The sequence below is a fragment of the Zingiber officinale genome, chromosome 9B (genome assembly GCF_018446385.1).
Source record: "Zingiber officinale cultivar Zhangliang chromosome 9B, Zo_v1.1, whole genome shotgun sequence".
NCBI lineage: Eukaryota > Viridiplantae > Streptophyta > Magnoliopsida > Zingiberales > Zingiberaceae > Zingiber > Zingiber officinale.
The window spans coordinates 31,367,838-31,376,949 of record NC_056003.1 but is presented as its reverse complement, the minus strand read 5'-3'; positions in this window follow the sequence as shown (position 1 = coordinate 31,376,949).

Genomic DNA, 9,112 nt, shown 5'->3' with positions numbered 1-9,112 from the left:
TATCCTAGGACCAGTGACTTTGAATTAATAGGATATTCTGATTCAGATTATGCTGGATGCAAATTATACCGCAAAAGCACAAGTGGTGGATGTCAACAACTACTAGGCCCATCACTTGTTAGCTGGTTTAGTAGAAAGCAACATTGTGTTGCACTATCTACAACTGAGTCAGAATACATAGCCATAGGAGAATGTGTAGCCCAATTATTATGGATGATGCACACCTTAAAAGATTTCAACTTAAAAATCACAAATGTAAAAGTTTTAATTGACAATATTAGTTCAATAAATTTAACAAAAAATCCAGTGCATCATTCAAGAACCAAACACATTGAAATCAGGCACCACTTTATCAGGGATCATGTTACTAAGGGTGACATTGAGCTCAAATACGTTGAGTCTAAGTCAAACTTAGCCGACATATTCACTAAACCACTCCCTGAAAATGAATTTAGCCATTTACGTAGAAAACTAGGAATGTGTCTAATAGACTAGGAGTTTCAAATTTCAAAAATGTTTTCAAAAATGGTTATTCTCAAATTATAGGTGAAAACATATTTTATTTTCAAAACTTTCCTATTTTTAGATTTTTAAATGAATTTTTAGCCTTAGACTAGTTCAAAATCCTTAGAAAGCATGTACCCATGGGACTAGTTTTGAGCATCTGACCAAAACCCTAGGCTTACCTTGCTTGTGTTTGACGAACATAGAAAGGGGTGAGATGCATAGGTCACTTGCCTAAGACTTAAGATGCTTATTTCAGTGCATCGATATAAGTCTGGGCGTTAAATACAAAATATACATTAATCAAGTTAAGGTTGAACTTAACTTGACTAACCAAGTGAAAGCTGCTATCTTATGATAAGTCAGTCAGTAACAAACTGGTTAGACATTTGATTTAATGTCAGATTCAGGGGGAGATATAAAACTACTTCAGTTTTTCAAATTGAATTTTAAACTTATTTTTTCATCAAAAGTTTAAACTCAACTTATTTTTGAAAATTTCTGAAAAAGAATTTTACAAAATTATTTTGAAAACTCCTTTGTTTTAAAAATTATTCTACTTTGAATATTTTTAGCAAATACTTTTTATGTTCGTATTGAAAAATGTTTTCTTAAAAAAATTTTAAAACCTATTTTTGAAAACTAACTCTTATAAAACTAAGTTGTTTCTAAGAATTGGGTTTTACTTTTTATTGAAAATTGATTTTGAAAATTAGATTTAACTTAGTTTTGAAAATTGAATTTAAAAATCTAGTTCTTAAAATTTGATTTTACTTAATTTTGACAATTTGATTTAAATTAGTTGTAAAAATTGCTTTGATATTGAAAATTGTGAAAATTAGATTTTTTTTAAACTTAAGTTTACAAAATCATTTTTCCTTAGTTTTGAAAATTGAATCTTTTTCAAAGTTTTAAAACTGATTGTTTCCTTAAATCTAAAACTTAGTTTTAGAATTTTGAATTTGTAAACTTATGTTTGAAAAGTATTTCAAAGTTGAAACTTGTTTTGAAAATTTAAACTTGATATTGAAATTTAGAACTTATACAATTATGTTTGAAAATCAGACTATCTAAACTTAGCTATTTTTCTAAACAGCTAATGCTTTAAACAAGTTTTCAAAAGTTTAACTCCCCCAGATTAACTTGACATTATTTCTTACTTTGTCTGAAGTCTATGTTGATGCTTACTTAATCCATACTTATTTTTTGATGAATGCCAAAGGGGGAGGGTTAGGTGGTTAAGTTAGCTAAACCAATTTGACCAACTTGAAAATACAAACTAATTTTAAAACCACATAAATGCATGTTGTTTCTTGCATATGTTTTCACTAACTTAACCAGGTTGTCATTCCATCAAAAAGGGGGAGATTGTTGGTGCGGTTAGCACTAACGATTTAACCCAGGTTTTGATGAATGACAAATCAGGTTAAGTTAGTTTGTCGTTGTCTGACACTTTGATCAAGTGTGCAGGAGAAGTCCAGACAGGTCGACGGGCTGACCGGATGTCTGGCACAAAGCCCAGCTAGGTCGACGGGCTGACCGGATAGCTGGCACGAAGTCCAAGCGGGTCGACGGGATGACCGGACGCTTAGGCACGAAGTCTAACTAGGTCGACGGGCTGATCGGACGTCTGGCAGGTAAGTGAGGTAAGTCACTGGAAGGGAGTGACTGTGAGGATGCGTTCCCGGGGAGGGAACATTAGGCGTCGATCCGGCTTAGATCCATTTCGGATATCTAAGTTGAGATCGTGACTAGATTCCAGTCTCGGAAAGACGGAATCTAAGTCATACTTCTTATACTGAACTCATAAACTGTGCTAACACTTTATTTTGCAGGATCTATTTGTCTCGGACTAACCTTGTTTTGCAGGAAAGTCCGGGCGCCCGGAGGTCCGGGCGCCCGGGAGGCACCCGGGCGCCCTGGAGGCAAAAATTATCCTGATCGTGCGTCGCCACTTGGAGCTCGCTAGTTGGACTTGTCACGTCTCACCAGGGCGCCCGGAAGGGATCCAGGGCGCCCCGAGCTTCATATAAAAGATGGGGCGGAGGCAGAGCTGAAGACACAACTATCAACTGAGAATCTACTGCTTGCTATGCTGCTCTACGCTCCTGCGACGCCGCGAGGCTATTCCGACAAAGCGCTTTCTTAAGTCTAATTCTTCTTCTCTTGTCGGTATTTTAATTCTGTCAATTCTTGTACTTAATTATTTTGTAATTATCATTCGAATTGATAGTGATTGCCCAACGAAAGTACTCACGGAGTACGGGCCTTCGAGTAGGAGTCGTCACAGGCTCCGAACGAAGTAAAAAACACCGTGTTCATTTGTCTTAGTTTTTTATTATTCCGCTGCGCTTAACTCTTTCTAACGTTGTTTTTCGAATCGATATCCCCCCCTCTATCGACGTTTCACGATCCAACAATAACAATAATAAAAGACATAACAACTTAAAAGGAGTAGGTAAAAGACTAAAGTTTAACTTGGTTACAACCTAGGTGGTTGTTAATCCAAGGAGTTGAAAAGTACTAGAAGATCTCCTTCGTTGAAGGTGGAGAAGCCTTTTACACACATTGACAGCTCAGAAATGATTAGAAAAGTTAATACATAAGTTGTTGAATATTTTTTAGGTTCAAGGGTTTTTTTATAGCCCTTGAAAAATGTTATCCGCAGTTTGAATGCGCCTTCAAGGTGGTCTAAGGCATCTTCCATCGGATAAATTCTATCTCCCGAGGATAAAACTTTATCCTCAAGTAACGGCTAGGTAAGGCACCTTTAAAGGCTGGAAAGCGCATTCGAACTATTCATTGAAGGCACCTTCCAAGTGGCAGATCAACTCCTTAGTAGTTGATCTCTTCACTTGGTTGATTCTCTGGCTAACCAGAGTTGAGCTCATCCGAATTCAACTCTGACCTTCTCCTCAAGCAGGCTTCCTCCCTGGCTTCTCATCCCTAGAACGTCGTGTATGTCCTTCTAGTCCACCGGTGTACTCTTCCGTGGTATCTCGTCCTTCAGATGCACCAAGCCCGTTGACTCCTTTCTGTTAGGATGTATACTAAAAGCCTAGCTTTTGGTATAAACATTTATTTAGAAATAAGAATCACATTAGTCAAATGTCTACATTTATGATAAATGTAGTTGTTCAATTAATTTATATTGTAGATAACATGGTGTGTGGTGTCACACACAGAAGATCTTGTTATCAGTACCTTATAAATTATAAACAGTAGCTCACGACCAAGATGGAAAGGAACAAACCATTGGAAGGTCGTAGTGTAATTAGGTATTAGTTTATCTTAACTATATAATTACACTAGTACACTTAGAGTGTATTGAGTAGGACCATTAGAGGTCGTTTCTTTTATACTGACTTTATAAAAGAACAAATACCTCAATTATTATGGAAGTGTATGCTCTTAATCCTAATATAATAACAAGCACATATATTTGATATTTATTTCTTTAATTTATCAATTGGTGAGATTTAGTTCGATAAATCAATAAACCCGATAAGTTGGGAAATGATATCACTTATAGTGTGTGTTGTTGATTATAGAAGGAAACTGTGTCCTAGTAATCTAGGTTGAGAATGTCCCCAAGAGGAGCTCATAAGGATTGTCATGTTAAACCTTGCAGGTGGACTTAGTCCGACATGATGATGAGGTTGAGTGGTACTACTCTTGGACTAAGATATTAATTAAATGAGTTGTCAGTAACTCACTTAATTAGTGGGCATTCGACATCTTAAACACAGGGAGACTAACACACTCATAATAAGAAGGAGCCCAAAATGTAATTTGGGATTGGTGCGGTAGTTTAATAATAGTTCTCTAGTGGAATGAATTATTATTGATAAAATTAAGTTGTGTGTTTGGGGCGAACACGGGATGCTTAATTTTATCGGGAGACCAAAACCAATTCCTCCTCTCGGTCCCTATCGTAGCCTCTTAATTATAGAGTACTATACTCACCTATACCCACCTTTTTACCCATCCCATAGGGGCCGGCCAAGCTAGCTTGGAGACCAAGCTAGGGCCGGCCAAAGTTTGGTTCATGGGTGAATTCATGTGGTCAAGCTTGGTGTGGCCGGCCCAAATTAAAATAAAAGGATTTTTATTTTTTAAAATTTTTATTATGTTGATAACATGATTTAAAAGAGAGTTTAAAATTTTAAATCTTTCCTTTTATAAGATTCTACAAAAGATTAAGAGAAGAGCTAAATCTCATTCCTTATTTGTAGATTAAAAGGTTGATTTTAATTTTGGTAAAAACTTTCTTTTTAATTATGTTCATGATTTAAAAGAAAGTTTAAAAATTAAAAATTCTCTTTTATTAGTTTCTACAAAAGATTAAGAAAAGATTTAATATCTTTCCTTATTTGTAGATTGAAAGGAGATTTTAATTTTCAGAGATAACTTTCCTTTTTGGAAATTATCCACATGTTTAAAAGAAAGATTTTAATTTATAAAATTTCTTTTTATTAACCAATCATGAAGGGATTAAAATTATTGGAGAAATTTTTATAAATTTCTAGAAACAAATTAGGAAGTTTTAATTTTTATTTTAATTAAAACTCTCCTTGTTTTGGGGAAAGAGGTGGCCGGCCAAATAAATTGGAGAAAAGAAAATTATTTTTAATTAAATAAATTTTCCTTTTCATGGCAAAAGAATTAAGGAATTTTTTATTTAAATTTCCTTATTTGCCAAGACCAAGGATTATAAAAGAGGGGGTAGAGGAGGCTTCATGTGGAACAACTCTATTATTTTTCTCCCTCTTTTCTTCCTTGGTGTGGCCGGCCCTTCCCTTTCTCTTCTCTCCATCTTTGTGGCCGAAACCTTCTTTTCTCTTGGAGATCAAGTGGTGGCCGGATCTTAGCTTGGAGAAGAAGGAGAGAAAGCTTGCATCCCTTGGAGCTTGGTTGGTGGAAAAGTATCTTCTTCCTTTGAAAGTCTTGCTTGGCCGAAACTTGAAGGAAAGAAGAAGAAGGTGGTTTGGTGGTTCTCGTCTCGGAAGATCGTTGCCCACACAACGTCCGGGATTAGAAGAGGAATACGGTAGAAGATCAAGAGGTCTTTCTAAAAGGTATAACTAGTATTTTTCCTTTCCGCATCATACTAGTTATTTTTGGAAATAATACCAAATACAAAAGGCATGCGATTCTAGTATTTCGAATTTATTTTCGATGTTGTGTTCTTTGTTTTTTTTTTCTTTTCCTTGTGATTTGATTGTTCCTTTCGGTTAACCTAAAGTTATTTTAGGAAATTAAATATTAGCTTTCCTTAAAAGGTTTTGTCTAGTCGGTGGTGGTTGCTCCCATATCCAAGAAGGTCATGTGCCTTGCCACGTCAGTACTGGGAACCAATTATGGAAATTAATATTTAATGGAATTAATAACTTAGGTGATTTGGATCGAACGTGTTAAGTTCCGCAGGAGATCCAAGTCAAAACCTAAAAGAACAAATAGATTAAACTTTGGATCAAACGTGTTAAGTTCCGTAGGCGATCCAAGTTTAATTTAAAAGAACACATGGTAGTTAGGAAAAGGTTTAGACCTTTGTACAAAATTTTTTTACAGTGGAACCATTAGGTTTTCCGAGTAGCAACCAACACTTTCCCGTGTCATCCTTCTCGCTAGCTGCGTCTTCCGCTCAACTTCTTGTGTTCCTAAATTCCTACACACTTAGATACAAGAATCGAATATAATAGGATCTAACTTAACTTGGTTGACCACATCAAAACTATCATGGGGTACTTACATACTAAACAACTGGCTATAGTATCAGTCGACTGGTTACAGTATCAGTCAACTAACTACAGTACCAGTAGACTAGTTTTCACAGCCTTCGAGCATAGAAATATTTTGTGTATTGCCCCATTCGACTGGTTCAAATGTCAGTCGACTAATAAAACCTTAAACCTAGGGTTTTACCTCGAGTATAATCTCTCATGAACTCATTCTCGGTCACACAACCTCAATTTTGCCTTTTAGCCATCTTCCATTAGTCTTGCGTCCCTCGGATGCTTCCTCATCCTTCACATCTTGTCTTCAAGATGCTTCATTTGGCCTTGTCCTTATTGTCGGGTCTTCTCATGACCTTGCCTTCTAGCCTCCTCCATCAGCCTTACATGCTTTAGATGCTTTCCCATCCTTCACGACTTACCTTCAAGAGCTTCCTTCTACCTCGGTCTTCATCCTTGCCAAGTCATACTTGGACTTATGTTGCCAAGACAACATACTTGGACTTACACCGCCAAGACTCACCTTTGGACTTTACCTTTGCCAAGATTCCACTTGAACTTTCCTTATTGTACTTGCATCCTACATACTCACAAGCGCATATCAAATACAACAATAAACTTAACTTAAACCTTTGTCAAACATTAAAACCTAGAGTCACACTGATTGCTCCAACAAATATATCTAAGGAATTTCCCACTTTTGACCCTGAACAAACACTTGTGCGGATTTAATTTGTGACCATACTGTCTAAGAGTGCACAAATTTCCTCAATATCCGATACGAAGGTCTCGGTTTGCCTTAATTTAATCAGGATGGCATCCACATATACCTCCATAGTCCTCCCAATTTGATGCTTAAATACACAGTTTATAAGTCGTTGATAGGTTATGCATGTATTTTTCAACCCAAAAGGCATAATCGTATAATAAAATATTCCATTAGGGGTGATGAAACTGACCTTCTCTTGATTCTCAGGAGCTAAGGAGATTTGGTGGTACCCTTGGTAGGCATCTAGCGTGCATATGAGTTCACATCCTAAGGTTGTGTCTACTAATTGGTTAATTTATAGAAGCGGGTAGCAATCCTAAGGGAATGCTTTACTGATATTGTGAAAATTGATGCATACTCGTCATTTATTTTCAGATTTAGAACACCATATTAGATAGTCAAGTTAGGAATTGTACCTCTTGTATGTATTCATCTCCCAGTAGCTTATCCATCTCAGTCTGGATTACTTGGCCCTACTCAAGTGAAAACTTTCACTTCCACTGCAATATTGGCCGAGCATCCGACACAGCATCCAATCAGTTACATCCTTAGGCGACCATACAAAGACATCATGGTTACGAAAGAGACAAGCAATTAGTTCCTTCTTAAGCTGGGACTCGAGATCAGTGGCCACCCGGATAACTCCCACGGACTGAGTGGGATGAATTTCTATTTCCTGATGACCCTCCTCAAGTCGAGTTATGGGTGACTTCTTGGTTACTTGAAAGAAGGAGCCATGTATGCGTTGAGCTTTTCGGGAATCCACCAGGATTATATCCACATAACACTTCCGTGTGGCTAGTTGGCTTCCTCCTACTCATCAATCTGGTTGTCTACCGGGAGCTTGATCTTCTAATGAAAAGTGAAGACCACCGCCTGAAAAGCATTTAACGCCGATTTACCCAATATAGCATTATATGTTGACTCAGTATTCACCACTAGGAAGGACATGCACCTGGTCCACCTTGGTTCTTCTCTTAACGAAAGGGAAAGATAAATTTGCCACATGGGCTGAACTTTATGCCCCATGAACCTGAATAGGGAAGTATTCACGGGATGCAGTTTCTCTCCATCTAACTGTAATTGATCAAAGACATTTTTGAAAATGATATTGACAAAACTACCTGTGCCAATGAATACTCTTTTGATTATGTAGTTGGCTATCAAAGCCTTAATTACGAGGGTGTCCTCGTGAGGAACCTCAACTCCTTCTAGATCATTGGGACCAAAGTTGATTACAGGGCCTTGGCTTGCACCCCGCCCAGTACTCACTTCATAATTCTCAAGTTGACAACCGTGAGCCTTCTAGTCCAGCATGGAATCACCATCTATAGGCCCTCCAAAAATCATGCTAATCATTCCCCTATGATCAATTTTATCGTTGCCTTTGTCGTCATTCTTGTTGGGCTCTGACAATTTCTTATGGAGTCGAGCACTATCTTGTCGGTGCCCAGGGGAATGAGATCGTTGCCTTATATCTTGTGTCGTCTATGTTTGAACTCCTTCATTTTGCAAAAGAGGATAAGGTTCTACAAATCTTATAATCGACTAAGTGCGCGGCTAGCTTTCCTTTGGTCAGCCACCAGTTGTAGTTTCCGGGCATACTATTGATATTCTCAGGTGGAATGAGTGTCTGACCAATGAAATCGTAATAAGGCTCTCCTATGAATTCCCAACTGGGCCCTCTAGTCGGGGTTAGTTTCTACTATTTACATAGTCTTTTCTTTACGGTTTACATACTCCTGGTTCCGTAAAGATGGAGAAGGCGCCCTTCGGTCCACCTGTACCGGTGAGGTTGGACCTGACATGTCTTTTTTCCTAGCAAGTTGGGTTTCTTCCATTTGAACATATTTGATAGCTCTTGCTTGCAACCCATCTAAGTCAACCGGGAGTTTTTTCACCAGGGATCTAAAGAAATCCCTGACGATCAACCCCTATGAGAATGCGCTAACTTGAACCTCTGGGGTAACCAAAGGTGTATTTTATTTTAGCTAATCTTTGCCAATAATCTTTTAAGGATTCTTTAGATTTTTACCGAAGGATAAATAGATCATGAGAAGTCTTCTGATACCTCTGGCTTGTAGCAAAGCGTCTCAAGAACACT